Source organism: Typopeltis vanoorti, chromosome 10, assembly GCF_054136105.1.
Source record: "Typopeltis vanoorti isolate ZY-2024b chromosome 10, IOZ_Tvanoo_1.0, whole genome shotgun sequence".
NCBI lineage: Eukaryota > Metazoa > Arthropoda > Arachnida > Uropygi > Thelyphonidae > Typopeltis > Typopeltis vanoorti.
The window spans coordinates 79,216,454-79,237,396 of NC_143558.1; the positions used below are offsets into that span (position 1 = coordinate 79,216,454).

Here is a 20,943-nt window from a genome sequence, read left to right on the forward strand (position 1 = left end):
TCTGTTCCCAATTCTGAAGAAATAGCAAAATGTGCAAGACAGATACAAATTTGATGATAAAGATGATGAATATACTAACTATGAGCTGGTCAATGATCCAAAAATGAATATAAGTGAAAATTATATGGAATATACTTATTTATTACAAACACATTTATCATGCCTTTATTACATAATGTAACAAAATCCTGCATTATATTAGAAGATAACATAATAGAATAATTTAATAAAATATAGTAATTACTTCTTTTCTGCTCTAAATGTTCTCGCAGTCATAGCATTCTTGCATATCCCACAGATTTAGATATATTAAAAGGTAGTGGAATGACTCTACTTCCCCTTTTCTCACATCAAATGTCGGTGCTTCTAAACTTGAAAAACAAAAGTGATCTATTGTATTTATTCTCATCTTTTAAACTAAAAAGATGACATTATGTATGCTATTATTCATACTCAATATACGAATACAGTACATGCATAAAAATTTCCATCGTTTATGGGTTAATTTATTCTAACATTAACTAATAATTTATTCTAAAAGTCATCGCATTATATTGTACTCGTGTAGAACATATCAATTCTAGGTATCTGTCAATCCAATATTTTCTATGATTACCAGAACTATAAAGAGTTATTTATTACTATGTGCATGACCTCTGATGTAATCAGGGAAACATTACTGGTTATTTTTAATATTTGAATGTTACTTTAAGTGCTATTTGTAAAATACGTAAGCACCAATTAGATCCATTCTACTGATTCACGGAACTTTCCATTAACATATAACAACCCTACTCCAGTTTGGAGTTCAATGAAATTCAGTATCTGGAATCTTCATTAAAATTTATAGCCTTCTCAATTTTATTTAAAATGAAGCATTTTTAGATGTATGAATTGTAATGGTCTGCATTTAAATGGGTTTGGTGTGAGGCATCTGGAGAGAACATTGTTGAGAGAGTAATGAAGGAGATAAAGGCAACTCATGCTGGATGTGTATTCATTCTAATAAGCAATAAATTAATAAATTAACAGTTTAACAATTTCAGTACTTCATCTATTACAGAAATTCAGGGAGGGCGCAACATAAATTATAAAAAAAATGTATATACACAACACTCAAGTGAAAAGTCGAGAGTCCTGATTAGGAAGAATGTTCACTATGTGCACTAGACTAGAAAGCCTATGAATTATTCTTTCCTATTATAAGTATTATTTTTAATGTATCTCCCACCCACAAAAATTTGTAAAACGACAGTACATCAGCAGTATGGGCAGGTTAAGGAATTTATCATTTAACAGATCAGATATGAGGAAAACAGATTAATAGGTTGTGATAAACATTAAATGTTATGATTTATTGTAGCCATGAGAGGTGCAATAACAGGAGACCAGTTATGGACACAAAAATGAGTTGCTGTGTTTGAATGCATATGCACAACTACTTCCTGAAGCATGGTGCTTCGTTTTCACAAATGTGGACTGCCACACTGCTTTACAGGCATACCATCCCTAACTGGAAGAAATACCAAAGAACCCTTACATTAGACTAAGTGCTTGTTGGCATGTTTAATCTGCAGAGCAGGTTTTCCAATTTCTGTCATTCTTTCTGCCATCTTACATGCAGCAAAATGTAGGTGATGCTCTTTATAAGCATACCTAACACATTATAATTAACTAAAAGAGTACTTAGTGAACAACAGTACTGTCGCTTGCTTGATTAGATCATGTCTTGAGGGAGTTCAATTATAGCAGTATGAAGAAGAAATGTTCACGAGTTTTTCATCTGCATAATGCATGCTCTTACTCTAATCAAATTTTTGACATCAAGTAACACTGCAGATAAGAAAATATCTTGCACAAAAAAAAAAAAAAAATATATATATATATATATATATATATATATATATATATGTGTGTGTGTGTGTGTGTGTGTGTGTGTAAATATGTTTTTTTACCTTGGGAATAATGTATTAGGGTTACCAAGTGATTTTATAAACTTGGTTATTTTACTCCTAATCCCAAGTAAGCAAACTGAAGTTTGCACCTGAACATAGTTCAAGTGTAAAGGTGGTGCAACACCAGGGCAACTCATTGTAAAGGTGGGTAAAGCTCTGATCACCATTCTTAGTATTTTCCATAATGTAAAGCACATCTCACTAAGAGATGTATACTGCAATACATTATGGGTGGTGTCACTATGTGCTTTACATTATGGAAAATACTGAGAATAGTGATCAGAGCTTTACCCACCTTTACAATGAGTTGCCCTGGTGTTGCACCACCTTTGGACTTGAACTATGTTCAGGCACAAACTTAACTGTTTGCTTACTTGGGATTAGGAGTAAAATAACCAAGTTTATAAAATTACTTGGTAAGCCTAATACATTATTCCCAAGGTAAAAAAACTTATTTACACATATATCTCCTCCAGAGATTCTTATTCAAAATAAAAACACCTTGTAGCAACTTATATAGGTAAAGTTGATAAGGCTCTGTATTAGTAAAGCCTTGGTATTTAGGGTCTAGCTACTCACTGAGGAGACCTCAAAAAAAGTTGAAACCAGTCTGGGTAGTGACCACCCTACCCATAATGTATTGCAGTATGCATCTCTTAGTGAGTTTATAAAATTACTTGGTAACCCTAATACATTATTCCCAAGGTAAAAAAATTTATTTACATCTATATTTCCTCCAGAGATTCTTATTCAAAATAAAAACACCTTGTAGCAACTTGTATAGGTAAAGTTGATAAGGCTCTATATTACTAAAACCTTGGTATTTAGGGTCTAGCTACTCACCGAGGAGACCTCAAAAAAGGTTGAAACCAGTCTGGGTAGTGACCCCACCCATAATGTATTGCAGTATACATCTCTTAGTGAGAATACTAAGAACAGTGATCAGAGCTTTACCCACCTTTACAATGAGTTGCCCTGGTGTTGCACCACCTTTAGATTTGAACTACGTACAGGCGCAAACTTAACTGTTTATGTTAAAAAACAGTTAAGTTTTTCCAGAACTTAACTGTTTGCTTACTTGGGATTAGGAGTAAAATAACCAAGTTTATAAAATTACTTGGTAACCCTAATATATATATATTCATTTTTAATATAAACTGACTAAAAACCCAAGAATTATAACAAATTGAGATTTATTTGAAAACGCAACATGTTTCGTCGAGATTGACTTCATCAGGCGTTAAGAACATAGATTCACATATATATATATATATATATATATATATATATATATATATATAAAAACATCAAAAAACGCCTATCATATCTGCTGGGGCCTTAAATAGAAACGGTTTTATGTGCACCACCACCACCACTCATATTCATCTAAACCAGGATATTATTTCTCATAACCTTAACAGAAAACCTTAACTGCTGCCAATTATTCAAACTACTTTTTGTACAATTCCTTTCATAAAAGAATGGAAAGGCATGTACATTCATCACACCTAGCATTCTTTAATACCCCCCCCCCCACACACACACACGAGATGCTGCAAAATCTCCACATACTATATGGGCAAGTAGTTAAACATAAATGAAGTAATATTTTGATACATGTTTTGAATAAGTGGAAGTTGCTGTAATTCTTAGGAAAAATTATGTTGGGATGACAAAGTTAGAGAAATGCCAAACAAATAATCCCTCTTTATATCTGCTCTAGTTCAGAATTTCCTTACTAAACTGTTGTGTGTTGTCGTATGCATCTCACCAGATTCTGATAAACACTGCGTATCAGAGAGGTCACTAGAGATATCTCTGATTCCTGAAGATTAATCACCAAACACTGAAATCATCTTCCACAAGGACTTCAACTTTTACTAATCAAACTGTTTTCTCTTCTTTAACTCCACTGATCAGCCTGAGAGAGGGAGAGAGAGAGATCATTACATCAAATATTATATCATAGTATTTGATATAATGATCTAACACAAATTGTTCATATACCCAACAGTATATCAGATACTATATTTACAACAAACTTTTCTTAACTAGCTATCTTTTCAAACATACTATATACTCTAGATGTCGGTTATTGTCTTGATAATGCAGACCATAACCTTGTCCATTTCCTTTTCTATGAAACCTAGCCACTTTCAGTCTCATGTCCCCTGGCACCATAATGGTACCAAATGGAATGACTTCTGCACTTTCTACTCCTCTTTGTTTGATTACTATTTTCTATTTATCAATTCAAACACATGCTCCAATCAAATAGATGAAATAATTCTTACTGGAATGAGTGCCTTCATTCCTCCAAAACATTTGATCACTATCCAAACTCTGATTATTCAACAAATGTGCCAAAACAGCCAAGTTAAAATTCCGACTTTGCACTCAGCCAGCACTACAGCCTGCAACAGGGTTTTAACTGACTATGAAAGGATCAGCAGAAAACTTGCCTCCTAGTCAAACAGCAGTCAGGCATTCTGGTCCCTTGCCAAGTTAGTGAGCGCAACTTCTATCCTTCCATGCTTCCACTTCTTGCATCCTGATTGTTGCTATTGTAACATTATCATCTAAAGATAATACTGACCTCCTGGCACTAGTCTTCACCTCCACCTATTGTTGAGATGATCAAAGTAAGTCATTTTCCGATGTACCATGAACATCTCACTGCAAGTCTCTTTTGATACTTTACCAGAAAGGCACCAGAAGAATTCTAAATAAGCTTGAATATTAGTCCAGGTGGCATACCTCCAACTGTATTCAAATTCTGGGCTACAGAATTAGCACTCATCCTTAATCTACTTCACAAGCTGTCATACTTGTCTATCATCTACCCAACAGCATGAAAGCAAACCTAAAATCTGCTCATCCCCAAAAAAGAAGATAAGTCCACATCAAACTACTGCACTAACCTAAATTTTCTCAAAAATAATGCAGAGGGTTATCAAGAGTCAACTTCTTTGCTACCTGAAGGCCCACCAATTATTTGGCAACTACCAATACAAATTCTGCTATTCTCCCTCAGATTTTCAATAAACTTGACTCTCATGTGGGCACAAGCCATGGCAAGGTTTGGAGAAACGCGTGTAGCGACTCTTCACATTTACAGGTCATTTAATTGGTCTAACAGAGGCATACTTACCATTCTATCACCTGCCTGTTTTCTGTGCTTCGCAACTGGGATGCAAGGACATAAGTTCTCTGGTGATTCACTATTGTCGTGGCAGTAGTTTCCCTCACTAATGCTGGTGTACACCACAGTTCTATACTTTGACTCAAACTCTTCCTCTTATATTAATGATACTCTGTCTCAGTAAACTAAAGTTGATTGATGACTGGACATTCACTTGTTCAGTTATCAACCTTATAGTGCTCATATGTGCAGAAAGACTTGGGTATCAGTGGTTATTTATAACACTGCTTCATGGTATTAAAACCACCAAAAGAACAGAATGATTACATAATTTACTGAACTTGTTAATATTTTGCTGGTTTACTAATCAGCATCATAAAAACACAAATTACAACTGTGGCAGAGATACAGTATTCAATTAGAAAGATACAGAAACAATTCAAATCATAACTGAAATTGAAGTAATGTTCTAACAAGGTGCCCTCTATGGGCAAGAAAACAATGAAATTAATTCAAAGTAGTTTTTGCTAAATGTGGTCTTAGAATGACAGGCGTTCAGATCTTTGCTAAATTAATATGGCTATACTTGTTAAGGAGGGGGGGCTTCCTAGTTGATGCTAATTCTAAAAATTGTCTCTCAGACTTGTGACTTATGTACAGCACAGCTGTCTCCTTCTATTTAATCCTGTGTGAAGGAATATTCAGAGCACGGTCTGTCAAGTCCTGATTTACCATAAAGATGATCACAGATGTAGTTCTTGTGTTCAAAGCAGATGTAAACAGATCTATTAGTCTGTCCAAAGTAGGTCAAGCTGCAGGGACAAGGAACTTTATATGCTCCAAGATGTGCAAAAGGATAAGTTGATCTTTAAGAGAATGGATGAAATAGCTAATTAAATGTGTGGTTTGAAAGTAGAATCGAGATTATATTTGGAGAGAAGTTTAGTTATCTTTTCGGATGCACCTTGAACATAAAGGACAGAAACAATTGGTTGGGTGAATTGTGGTTAATTAGTGCAAGGATAACAAAGATGCTGCAATGGTACTCAAGGGAATAATGAGATAAATTAATGCAATAAAGAGATAAATTAGTAAATAACATGTTATGTACATAAAGCAAGTTTTAGAAAAATGATGTACATGAAAGTAGAATTTATCATGAGATGTGTTTAAAGTAATTTTATATTTAAAAAAAAAAAAAATTTCATGCAATTTGTCCCAGTCTGAGTGATTATGGCTCAGCCAGAATAGCAAATATTTCATTCCTTTCTTGAGTGATGTGCTGGTGCAAATTTTTGGTGAAATGCATGTTGTGTTGTTCACATATAGATGGTTCATCAGCCCTCAGTAGATAAGAATGTGTTAGATAATCTGTTTCTAGAAGGATATCTGCAGCTCTCTCCTTATGAACAACAGTGAAATGCCTTAAGGTGGAATCCACAGTAGCTTTTAAATATGTTTTCTGTAGACAGAAACAGCACAGTTTTTGTTTCTGCAGCAGAAACCTTGATACAGATATTTTTGTGGAATTCATAACAGTTCCAATTTAATTTACCTATTCTTTCAGCTTAGTAGACTTATCCAATTTCCAAGAGGTTGAGAGAGATTACTTTTGTCAGACTGATATTTATCTACCAATTTTAGGGAAGTATGAACTGCCAGTGTCCATCTCTTCTTCTGGAAAAATATGCAATGCATCATCTGATATGTCAGGATCATTTGGTAAGTTTACTTTCAACAGATAAAGTATCCATTTTTTCTGTAGGATGTATATAGTCACTTACCTTTCAGAAGTCAGACCATAGGTCAGTGTCTGATACGCACCACAGAGAAGCACTTATAATCATAAAGTTCAAGTATGGTGAAATAGATATATGCATTTGACATGATTTTGATGTTTTAACTGCTACCTTCTCAGCATAAGAGTTTTAGTACAGATATGGTGGCTAACATCCTTTTTGTATCCTGATATGATATATTTTGTTCTGTTTTATCTTTTATATTTTCTTCTGCCACTTTCACCCTTGGGTAACACCACCAGTGATGTTCCCCATCCCCCATTCGCAACTTGCCAATACCTATCAGGTAGCCAATCTCCAATTCAATACACTAAGACATTATGCAACCTCACTGGTATACAAGTTTAATTACTAACTTGTCATATAACATCATCAAACATCTTTAATATCTAAGTATATCACTGTATGAATTTCCCTTGTCACTGTCCTTATTTCAATAAGTAAACAGATTACTAAAACATGATATTCTTTTAGCAAACCCCATTCTGTCCATCAAAGAGAATGCTGCTATTATGAATCCAATTCTCCATCTTGGTTCATACTAACCTCTCCAGCACTTTACCACAACTCCAGACACACAGACTGTCCTATAATTCGAAGCTTGAGTCCTGTCACCTCTTTTATGCAACAGAACAATACTGCAATCTTCAACTTCTTGGAACTTGGCCTACTAAGCAAGTATATCAAGGCAGATGTCAATTCTTACTATCTGCTTTAAAGTACTTAATAACATCTTCTGAGAAGATCAAATTCAAGACCCTTGATGCATGCCCTCTGTTACACACTATCTAAGGTAGTGGTACCTCAAAAAGTCAACAAATTCTCTCTCTCTTTACTCCCAGATACTATCTTTCATCTCACTGTACCATAAAGATCATCCTATTTCTTAACTGACTGGCTAATTTTCTTAACATTTTCATCACTGCCCTTCATATTACCAGGTCTATAACATCTAACTAAATATTATATCCCATCCTCACACCATGCTGCCTCAAAACCATTGCTGCTCTTTCCTGCTGGTATATCTTTACTTTGCACTGGCATAGCAATTTCATTCTCCATATTTTTCATACTTCTTTCATATACAAACACACTAGTTCATATCTGGGTCTGTATTAAGTCCCACAATACCATTTCTTAGATGTGACTCTGCCACACCTTACCATGGCTATTTCTTTCTCATTACCCATCCCACCACCCTCTATTTGCAAATGCTCCTTCCCACATTCCAAGACCATCCGAGTCCTTTCTGCTCTATTCACACATTCACTTCTGCTTCTACCCTTCTCATGCTGTGCTTCTCTGTCCATCTACCCCCCCCCCCCTTTCCAATCAGTTTCCCTCTTCCTGGCACTGTTGTTTTCTCATTTTCCTCACTCATACCACTCACCTCCCCATTCATAAACACTCCTTTTAATCTTTCATACCTTACTCTTCTGTTCTTTCACATCACTTCTATTCTCTGCAGTCATTACTTTTCCTTCCAGAATTGCCTCTCCAGCTGACTCACAAATCACTCTTATATTACCATCCATACCTCAAACTCATCCCACACACTCACAAACTATGTTCCTTTCTCATCACATATGTTTATCATATTATCAATCATTTTTGTTCATCATCTCAACTCATCATTGTCATATCTGGACACACTATCTTTCCCACCATGCTATTATTTTGTATTGTCCTCAGCAACCTTCTGATATCTATTCTCACATTCTCTGTTTCCATCTAAATTATTTGTTCCTACTATCATTACCAAGTTTATTGCTTGCTTACATCCAACACCTTACTCTATTCATTCCACCTCCAAGAAAACAAACCTCATACATCCTCTCATTCACCACACTTATAATAACTGAATCTCCATATAGCATCACTTGCAAATTATTTGTTACTGCTTTTATTAAACACACTGGCAATGATGCAGAGGATAGCGATATATAGAAGAAGATTATGATTATATTGAATAAGGTGTTGATCAGATCACATACAGACTATCACAAATTTGATCACCTTTTTCAAAAGGATGAAAGATATCAGAAAGGATCCACAGGTGATTGGCTAAGGTGGTTTCTGATCTCCAAAATGTGGAATAGTGGATGGCAGGAGGAGGGGGAGGGGATGGGATTGAAACATATAAGTTGGTAAGGGGGGGGGGGATGATCTCCATGCAACTTGAAATGTATGTAATTACATTTCATGCATGAAGTCCTATTCACACAATACTTAAACAACCTGCCTTTGACATCACTCCATTCAAACCTACCACAGCACAGCTAGCTACAATGAAGACATTAAATATCTACATCACCTTGATTACTATAACCTACCCACTTTTACATCATCAACAAACAACTCAACATCTCCCTTCAAATTATTTCCTATATCATTTATGTACAAATTAAACAGCAGTGGTCCAAGCACAGATCCGTACAGCACATCACTAGTCACCTACCTTCTTCTTCTTCTGCATTCTACTCTTCCATATACTACTTTTTGGCATTTATCAGTCACCCTTTTATCCATATCAACAGTTTCCTATCCATCCCCATTTGTTATAGTTTTTATAAGTTTCATGTAGTATCCTGTAAAATACATTTGCAAAATTCAGCAGTATCATCTTGCAGCCATTCACTTTATTGAACTCAGTTGTCATTCTATTATAAAAAGTTTACTCAATGATAACCTCCAATATATTAGATTACTGCAGCATGACCAGCCCATCACAAAGCCATGCTACCCATCATTAAGTATCATATTCATAACCACCCCTTAAAGTGAATAAAAGTTGAGCAGCTCTCAGATGTGAACTGTAGACTAAAATACACAAGCATTATTCAGGAAAAAATGAAAGAGTTTGAGAATAGGAACCATACCTTGAAGATTCAGTAGCAAGCCCTGAAGAAAACATTGATTCAGCCAGAGGCATGTGGTGAGGTTGTCTGCAAGGAGAGAAATATCAGAACACCATGGTGGACACAGGAAGTGAAAGATGAAAGCATATCAAAAGTTTCTTGCAAATAAATCAACTTGTGCTCTTAGAGAATACAGAGATAATTGTAAGAAAGCTAAACACTGTGTAAAACTAGCTAAACTAAAGTCATGGGAAGACTTTAGTAAGAACATAGGAAATAAGTATCAGGAAAGTGACAAAATATTCTGGACACTGTTGAAAAAGTTCAGAAATAGAAGAAAGTTCTGAAAAAGGAATTAGAGATTAAAGATAAAAGTGATATGAACACCGGAGAAAAAGATATCCTTGATATACGGAATAATTACTTTGAAAGATTGCTAAATGAAACAAGTAGTGAAAGCACAGTGGTAAAAAACACTCAACAGGTATGCAATAAGGAATACATACCCATATTTGAAATAGAAAAAGCCATCAAAACCTGAAATGTGGAAAGGCAGTGGGGGTAGATGATATTTGACCAGAAATGCTCAAGTACGGAGGTATAAAAGTCTTGCAGGTATAGTTCAGGAATAGAGTCCTTCTGACTCTATTCCTGAAGAGAGTCCCTCTATGTCCTGGACAGAGGGATGGATTCCAGATGATTGGAGTAGAGCTCTCATAGTACCCATATATAAAAAGGGAAATAAAACTGAATATGAGAATTACGGAGGTATTTTCCTAATGAGTGTTCCTGGTAAGATTTATGCAAGTATACTTGAGAAACGGTTGAGATGGATGGTGGAAGAGAAGCTTGGTGAAGAACAAGCTGGATTCAGGCCAAATAGAGGCTGTCAGGATCAGATTTTCACTTAATGACAAAGAGTTGAGAAATCATGGGAATATAATAAAGATCTGTATTTAAGTTTTGTAGACCTGCGGAAGGCATATGCCAAGGTGTCAAGAGAAAATTTGTTCAAAACACTAGTTATATGATGTCAATGGGACATTATATTAGCAATAATTAGTCTTTATTTGAGTTGCAAGTCAACAGTTAGAACTGAAGGAAGTACGGGAAGATGGTTTCCGACAATGTACATTATTCCCTCTCTTATTCATTATCTATATGGATCATATTATGAAGGAAAGCAGTATTAAACCTGATATCAATATTGGAGATGTTAATCTCAAGCTCTTTACTTTATGCACATGTTATACATTTAAATAAATTCAGTAGAAGTCTGCTTCCCTGACTAAATTGCATAACTGTTGTAATAAATTTGGTAAAAAAATCAGCAATAACAAGACAAAGACAATGAAAATAGGCAGAAACATTGAAAATATCAACTGCATTGTGAATGAAGAACCTATAAAACAAGTAAAACATTTCAGCTACTTAGACACAATTTTTACTGAAGATAGTAAATTAAATATGGAAATAAATCAACAGAATCAACAAAGCCGGTATGACAGAAAGTCAACTGAATAAATTTATATGGAATAAGAGAAATTCGTCACAACACTACATTAGTTGTATACAACAGTCTTCAAACCAATTTTAATTTATGGATCTGAGAGCTGGGTTAGAAATAAAAAAAATTGATCAAAGACTAGAGACAACAGATGTGAGCCCTGAGAAAGATTGGAGGGAATGAACAGATCGCATCAATGGCAATATCATTATTAAAAATGAGGATATTAAGAAACAACTTGACATTGTTAGCAGAGCTAATCTCAGGTGGTATGATCATTTAAACAGAATGGGAGAAGAAAGATTAGCAAAACAAGTGTTCTCTACGGTTGGCAGGGAAAAGATCCAGAGGATGACCAAGATATAGGTGGATTGATACAGTAAAAAGTGCCTTAAAAGACAAAAATATAAGATCTGATAATGTTGTAGTCTTGATGGGTACCCGATAGATTTGGAGAAAAACTGCTGATAGGAAGTTAGCAATGATGTAAGTTTTTCATGTAGTACTATCATACTATTCTGTACACTCCCTTGAGGATACATGTCAGGAAATTGATGATGTCCATCAGTCACCCTTTTATTCATATCAACAGTTTCCTATCCATCCCCATTTGTTGTAGTTTTTATAAGAGTTTCATATGTAACCTATCAAACACCTTTGCAAAATCCAGCAGTATCATCTTATACCATTCTCTTTATTGAATTCAGTTGTCATTCTATTATAAAAAGGTTACTCAATGATAACCTCCAATATCTTAGAATACTATGGCATGACCAACCCTTCAGAAAGCCATGCTAACATCATGGAGTGTCGTATTCATATGCACCCATTTCTGAATTTTCTTTTTGACCCAACTTTTCCAGTACTTTTACTACCACTTCTGAGATACTAATTGGTCTATAATTTGTTAATACAGAGTTAGATCTGTTTTTATGAAAAGAATTATTTTGTCCACTTTCCACTCTCTTGGAATGTTGCCAGAGCTGAGACTAATGAAACAGCCTAGTCAAAGGCATCACTAGTTATCCTGCACATTCTCATAAAATGGAAGCAGATATCTCATACAACCTCACATCTGTATTTGCATTCAAATTCTGTAATGTACTAAGTACCTCCAATTCTTCAACATCTGTTATTGCATCAGCCCCTGACACTTCTGTCATAACAATATCTTCACCTGAATGATATACTTATGCAAAATGATCACTCTGTAGCTAGCTCAACTATTCCATTTGTCTCTGTTACCTCTTCATTATATTCTTATTAAAGTTATCCTTCCATAGTCATTCCTCCTCCTAACTACATAACGAAAAAACCTTTGGAATTTCCTTTCGCCTGTTCCACTAATTTCTTCTGATAATCTGATTTTGCTTTCCTTACCATGTGGTCACATGTCTTGCCTGATCCTGGTACTGCTCAAGAGTTAGCTGGTTACCTTTATCCTTATATACCCTCCACAACATTTTCTTTGTTTGCAGCTCTTCCATCTAACTGCTACCCGATTTAGCCTTTATGTTGGGTATACAGCATGATATTGTTTGACTAACCCCCATGCACTGCAAACATCATTCCACTGCAGATCTTTTACAATGGTTCTGCTTCAAGTTGCTTCCAAAGTTTATCATAATCACTTACCTTGTAGTTCCACATAACCTCTTCTTACCTGGAATTTCCACATTTTTCTACCTCCCAAATTGAGACCACATGATCACTTTCCCCCATTCACAGGCAATGTAGCCCCATAAGTTATGGACACAGGTCTTCTGATCCTATAACCAGATCCAACACTTTCGTACTCTGAGTCCTTTCTGTCACATTCCCTTTCAAAGTAATTATCTCTCAGAGTGTATAAATTCCATTTCCTTCCTGTCATGTGATATTTCCTCCTTCCAATCTACAGAGGGATCAAAATTAAAGCACCTCTATTTAAGGCCTTATGGAGCACCATCCAGTGGTCCAAATGCTGTGAAACTTTGAAGGAATATATTGTGCATCATGCAGAAGCAATATCTGAGGGAGAAAAAAAAAGTAGTTCCAAAATTCATTGGGGACACTGCAAAACACTAAATACATGGAATTTGCATATCATGCAACTTGGCAGGCACAGGAGGGTTTTAAAAGATGAACAAGGGATTTTTCCCCTTTATTCTGGTTGTCGATGCTGTCCGCAGTGATGGCACTAACCTTGCCACAACATGCTTTGCTCATGAAGCTGTACTAATTAAACAACTGCAATGCTGTTGCTGCATTCTGTGCACTTTGTTGTCTGAACAAATGTCAACGAGGTCTCCACGTGCTCCAAGATTAATGATAGTCATTTTGAAAAAAACACATTGTTGGGAGTTATACCTGACAGAGGTAGCAAAGGAATCAGTTCACAACAAGTAAATGAAGTTGCTACTACCACTGTAGAGCAGGCCATGAATAACAGTCTTAGTTCCTGCAGTGCACGTGCCGTATCAAGACATGCAGATATGCCTTACACAACTGTAAGGCACATCCATTCTGCTCATTCAAGATAACCATGACACAGGAGTTGCACCCAGAGGAGTTTGAAAGTCAACTGACATTCACTATAATGTTCGTTGCTTGAGCGAAGTTGGATAATGTGTGGCCATGGATGATTTTGTGGAGATGAGGCTCACTTGAATGGCGCTGTGAATACCCACAATTGCCAGGTATGGGCTATGAAAAACCCACATGCAATCCAACATATTCTTTTGCATTCACCCAAAGTTAAAGTCTGGTGCAGGTTGACAGCTTCATTTATTATTGGACCATTTTTCTTTGAGGACATTTGCCAGCTGAGCCCTGCGACCTGCTCAGTTACTGCTGAGAGGGAATGTGATATGATAAACAATTTTGTTGTACTCCAGCAGGGCCTGTGCATGGAATCAATCATTTTCACACAGGATGCCCTCCCCCCTGAACATATCAGATGATCCATACAAATGATTTCTTCGAAAACATTTCACAGAATATAGTGATTAGCAGCGCATTTCCCACTGCATGGCTGTCTTGTTCACCTGATCTGACCCCCTGTGACCCCTGGCTCTTGGGGATTTCTCAAAGACAGGGTTTATTGGGATCATCCTGATAACTTGCCAGCATTGAAAGCGTAACACAACATCAGTCCTGACCAGCTGTGTTCTGCCGTTAAACACACGGTGCAAAGGATGCAGTGGCATACTGGGAAAGTCAGGAGACTGAATAGTAGTCTGTGAATACATAATGAATAAAAATGTATTATTTATCCTTGTGTCACTTTTCTTCTCCTTACGCACACAGAAAAATTACATATACATTCACATTCATTACACCATACAGTGTCCCTGATAGTGAATTTTGGAACTAATTTTTTTTTTTTTCTCATATCACTTTTTGCATGGCACAAATGCATTCCTGCAAAGTTTTGCAGCATCCGGATCACTAGGTGGCACTCTACAAGGTCTTAAAACAGAGATACTTTAATTTTGATCACTGTATTTCTCCAAAGTTGAAGTTCCCAATAATAATTATTCAACTTGAACTCAATGTACTAATCCGTTGATTCAAATCATCCCTGGTACCACCTGGTCTATAGAAGCAACTAATTTTACATTTTGTTCTATTGGTATTAACCTCACCAGATTGACTCAAAAGAACTGCTATCAGCATGACAAACTCCTACTCTTTGTTGGCTGCAAATCATCTGCTATCATCAGCAGTATCCTACTCTCCCTGTTCTGTCTACTCTATCCTCCCTGAAAATAATAAATCCATCACATTTTTTCCCTGTAACTACACCATCTGCTGTCTCATTAATGCCCATAATGTTTGGTGAGATTATTATTATTATTCAGGCCTCCATGGAGTCAAAAGACTTATCGGAGGTCCTTCCTAAGAAACACAAAGTCTATCAAGACTCATTGATGGGAGGCCCCCCCCAAGAAACACAAAGTCTATCATACCACTCCTTAAACTCATTGACTGTTCTCGCTCTCACCACCCCATCAGGCAACATTCCATGGTTCAACCACCCTCCATACAAAGAAACCACTCCTCCTCTTGCTCACAGTTTCCTTTTGCAACTTTCAGGGATGGCCTCTTGTTATCACTCCTTCCCACTGTTCAACCAAGCGAAAGAACTCTCCAGTATCAACCCTGTAACCACCTCTCAACAGTTTAAAAGTCTCAATCATATCACCTCTCCTTCTTCCATCCACCAAACTCTGCAGTCCACATTCCCTCAGCCAATCCTCATAACTATCATTGTACAGTCCTGAAACCATCTTTGTACCCTTTCCACAGTTAATTTATCCCCTTCAAATCCTGGGGATCAAATCTGAGAACAATAGTCCAAGTGTGGTCTGATCAGGGTCTTATAAAACAGAATGATAACTGTTTTATCTCTGCAGGTCAGCGACCTTCTCATTATTGCAGCAATCCTCTGTGTTACCTTCACCACCTTTGCGATGTGTCCCCTAAATTTCAGGTTTCTATTAATCAACTCCGGATCTCGCCTCTCCTACTTCCTCCAGCATAACTCCTCCCATAGAGTATGCAGTGTCCCAAACCTCAAGACCTTACATTTTGCTGCATTAAACCGACACCCCCATTCATTTGACCATCTATCTAGCTCATTCAAATCCTCTTGCAGGGCTGCCGCATCTGCACTATTGCTAATAATCCTTCCAAGCTTCACATCATCCGCAAACAACTGAATATCCCCTTACAATGTCATTGATATACAGGTTAAACAATATAGGTCCCAGTACTGAGTCCTGTGGGACCCCACTTGTAACTCTCTGGCTCCTTGAAACTGCCCCACCATACACAACTCTCTGATACCTATCGGACAGCCATCCTGAATCCAGTTGACCAATCTGACATCCAGATTCATGTGCTGCAACTTAAATATCAGCTTATCATGTGGCACCCTGTCAAATGCCTTTGCTAAGTCTAAGAAAATGGCAGTATATGCCTTTCCTTCATCTAATGCTCTTGTAACTTCTTCATAAAAGGCTATTGAGATTGCACTAACCAATGCAAAAACTCCTCCCTCTTGTTCCTGATACTTTTAACATTAGTGTATACAAAAACTGCAGCATCTCTGTAGGCCCCTAACCACCTTTACTTCATGAACTAATTACACTATTCAATATTTTTCACACTCATTTGCTTTGTGGGTGCCTTCACAAGACATTCACCTGCATCTGCCCTAATTTCTTTAGTTTTTCTGACTTTATGGAGAGAATACTGGTCCAACAATCTCCCAACAAACAGCTTCCTGGTAGAAGATCCCTGTGCTCTGCAGCCTGGTTTTGATCTTTCTAAGAAGATTTGGTCATCCATAAACAGGATCAGAACTAGTCAGGGCAGATGTGGCAATCTTCTACATAAATGGGGGCCGTCAGATCACCCTTATTGTGATTGTTCTCCCATGGCTCAGACGATTACTCATATTGTGTACGACTGCCCAAGGCACCAATTTCATGGTCATGGCCTACAGGACATCCACAAGGTGATGAATGAAGCCTTGAATTGGCGTTCCAGCCTGGACCTTGACCTGTAGTTGGTATGATGGTGGCAGTGGTTATGGAGGAAACAGAAGATCACGGTCCCGTCTCACCACGAAAACGTTATTCTCGTAGTTACTCTCATAGCCCTCGTCATAGTATCAGCAAAACTCCTCCTCATGTTAGAAGATGATGATACAGTGTGAAATGGGCCTCCTCTAATGGATCAAGTTTTCTCACACAAGACACAACTGCTCTCTACTTAAACCTCGGATACAGCTACTTTTATGTTGTGAAGTGTTATGAGAACATGCAGCCTTGTCATACTTGGTGCAGCAGGACAATAATTGTCCCTGGCTTAATTATGACAAGTTACTTTTGCTTTATAATTAAAAAAAAAAAAAGGAAAGACTTAGAAAACAGGTTGTGCCTTTTATATAATGAACTTTTATATGTTAAGATTTTCATCATTTGTTTTCTGGAAATTGTGATTGTACTTTTCACTTATCAGTTTTCATGTAGCCATAAGCATAAATAAATAAATATTAAAACAATGACTTAACTGCAAGCTCACTATCACACAGTCTGTCCAGTATGTGCAAAGTGGTGATACCAACCTAGCTCCACAATTGAAAATAACATCAAGAAAAATTATTTAAAGATTAAACAAATAAAGAAACTGTATTTTTATAACTTTTATTTCAAAAGCTGATAATATAAAAAGGTATACTGAAGAGGTAACTTTAGTACTTAAAATTACAAGTTGGGTCACATTCAAAGTAAAAGTTCCATATATACCAACCTGAACAAATTAAATCACTATAGAAACAATCAAGTGCAAGGCATATCGCTTTGATTTTTGAGAAAATACAAAGAAAATAAAAAACAAGATTAGTTAAATATTTTCTGAACTTCTTTACATATTCTAAGAAATAAACACAACATTCAATTATCTGAATGCCGGCCTAGTTGGCCGAGAGGTTAGCATATCCGCTTTCCAGCCAAAAGGCTGCGGTTCAAATCCTGCCGTGGGCATGGATGTTAGTGAAAATACTGGTGGTGGTGGTCAGCAGTAGATGGCGCTGATGTAGATAGTTGTGGTTGTTGGAGTGATAGAGATGGAGAGTTGTAGAGTAGGTGCCCTCTCTCGACGAGTCTTTGGACTTCCTGGAGGTGTTACATAATAATAATCTATAGTAATGTTAATTTTCACTGTCAGTGTCCTGAATTTCATCACCTGTTTCTTTAGTTGAGTCATTCAACTATTTGCTTCACACAGGTACTATTTTCATTACATAATAGCGTATGTGTGTTTTCCCTTTGCTAAACTGTTTCTTTTGTGGAGAAGGATGAAGTAATCTGTTAAAGACTGGTAAACTGGTAGTACATATACTATAGTAAATTGTATTTATTATTTTTGGTATGTCAATGTAGTAAGTGCACTGTAGAGGTTTTTAACACTTTTTTTAATCTACATAATCCAGCTTTCAAAAGATTCACAAGACTAAAATAGGGTTGTTTAACTGTGCGGAAACTTGAAACACACAGAGCATTTTTTCCTTTATCCTTATCTACCTCCTTTTTTAAGACAACCAGATGATTGTTTGATGGCTGACTTTTATCTTCCTTTTTAAATAAAAGATTAGATAAAAGCTTGCTTCATGCTGTTAGATAAATGATAGAGGAGTATGGGTGTTAATTCTGGAGCAAAAGCTTTTACTACAAATGGAATGATATCTAGGTCAAATCAGAAGACTTCAACTGCCATTCCAGCAGAAGAAGGCAAGCTTAGAGCATTTGGACTTTACAAAATTTGCTTTGGATCTGTCGATTTTTATTATTATTTTTTTTTTTTTGCTGCTGGTATGGCTGTAATGTAAGCTGTGTCAAGGGCTAGACTTAAACTTGAGCCACTCAATGTATGCTCTATTTTTACTTTGGATGGCTCAGCAGATTTGTTAGAAAACCAAGACCCTGAGAAGGGTAAAGGGTTCTGAGTGCACTGGGTTTCAGTTATTGGAATGGAAGCAATAATCACACCATGAAAGAGAAGCAAAAAAAAAAAAAAATCACAAAAGTCATCCTAATTGGTACCAATGTAGTGTGAATGGGATGCAATGCTGATGTTAGCTCTTCTCTTGGCAGCTTTGACCATAATCTTGTGCATGTTTCTTTTCTACAAGTCATTCTTCTCCCAGCCTGTATCAGCATTGCATCCCATTCACACTACATTGGTACCAATTAGGATGACTTTTGTGATTTTTTTTTTTTTTTGCTTCTCTTTCATGGTGTGATTATTGCTTCCATTCCAATAACTGAAACCCAGTGCACTCAGAACCCTTTACCCTTCTCAGGGTCTTGGTTTTCTAACAAATCTGCTGAGCCATCCAAAGTAAAAATAGAGCATACGTTAAGTGGCTCAAGTTTAAGTCTAGCCCTTGACACAGCTTACATTACAGCCGTACCAGCAGCAAAAAAAAAAAAATAATAATAATAAAAATCGACAGATCCAAAGCAAATTTTGTAAAGTCCAAATGCTCTAAACTTACCTTCTTCTGCTGGAATGGCAATTGAAGTCTTCTGGTTTGACCTAGATATCATTCCATTTGTAGTAAAAGCTTTTGCTTTTACTACAAAATGGAATGATATCTAGGTGCATTTGGTGGTTAAAAAAAGGTTCAGGGTGTTAGGAGAATGACTAGAATGATCTAGTTTTGATAGGTAGGTGAACAGTTAGCATTGCATCATTAATGCTAGCATACAATTCAACTTCTTCCAGGTTGGTCTCAAAGTAGAGAAGTCAGAATAATGGACATTGAAATCTCCAAGGAAGATTATTGCACTGTTTGAGTAATTAGACTGTATGCGATTAGTTTTCAGAGATAAATAATTACAAAGATCAGCACAATCAGAATTAGGCTTCTCCTAATTCTGATGACTGTACACAAAAAAGGGAAATCTTGAGCCAAAGCAAATCATATAAAGAAGATTCTGGATTAAACACATAGTTTGAAAGAAAGGAAGAGAGAGAAAACTGGAGACCTACTCCAGAAATGAAACTTGGCAAAAGCACTTCATATCTCCAACAATATATGGGTGTAGTGTATGTATGTGTGTGTATATATATATATATATATATATATATATATATATTTTTTTTTTTTTTTCCCTGCAATTTTTGTTATGTTTTTGATATTTTTTTTATTTGCATCTGTGGGAGATTTTTTTTTTTTTTTTAACTGCAATTATATGAGTTTTTATGCTAACTTTGATGGTAGTCAAATATTGGGAAAATTCATATAGTCAAGATGTGCACATGGGGTGAAGGACTTGTAGACAACTCCACCAGATGGAGTTGCCCAGACTCCAATCCAAGCATTGCAGCAATTGTGCACCCCATAGCTGCTATACTGACTCCCAAAATGCATAACTTGGCAGAGTAAGTAGTAGCAGGATTACTCACCAGCTGATAGGGTAAACCTTACGCATTATTATTATTTCGTGAAACCTCCAAGGAGTCTTAAAAACATTGAGGGAGGACATCTACTCTACAACTTTCCATCTCCACCACTTAATCCACCAGCTATAGCAAAATGACCACTATCATCATCATCTACACCAACGGCATCTACTGGCTGCCACTACCACCACTACTTTTTTTTGTCTGTAAATTGCATGTGTTCTGAAGGCCAATTTGTCTTATGTTGAATGAAAAACCCAAATTTCCAAGAGAAAAAAACTCTGCTACAATCACATGAGATCAGCTAACTCACCTTCAATTGAAAAAAACCCATATAAAGATTCCTTTCACGACAAGAATCAAACTTGAGCCTTTTCCAATCGAAAGGCACAACGTACCATTGTTCTTCTAATAGCACGACAGAGGTGCTTACCAACAGGTTTTTTTGCTGTGCACTATCTAGCACCAGCCTACAGAAGCTACTTTAGTGCTAAAATCTTGTGTATATACTGATATTGATAAACGGGTGTTACACAAAAGGTGTTGCTAATTACTATAAAACTACAATATGAATGTTGCACAACATTAATCCCATCAAAAGAAATTTCACAATTCTTAATGTTAATGTTATTCTGACCTTTGCAAGAAAATTAATGGATGGATGTTAGTTCCTTATTTACAAAAATTATGAGGAGAAAGAACCCAGCATGGCAACCATCCACAC

The 20,943-nt window shown here is 36.4% G+C and overlaps 1 protein-coding gene across 4 annotated transcripts in view; it reads right to left on the minus strand.

Moving 5' to 3' along the window:
* The window catches only part of Ehbp1 (Eps15 homology domain containing protein-binding protein 1), a 462,410-nt gene that overhangs the window by 437,894 nt on the left and 3,573 nt on the right, over positions 1–20,943 (minus strand). For 3 of the 4 annotated variants that reach the window (XM_090398822.1, XM_090398820.1, XM_090398823.1), the window contains exon 2: positions 245–371. The gene's annotated coding sequence lies outside the window, so the exon portion shown is untranslated. The remainder of the gene's footprint in view (positions 1–244; positions 372–20,943) is intronic. The other variant, XM_090398821.1, reaches the window with a different exon arrangement.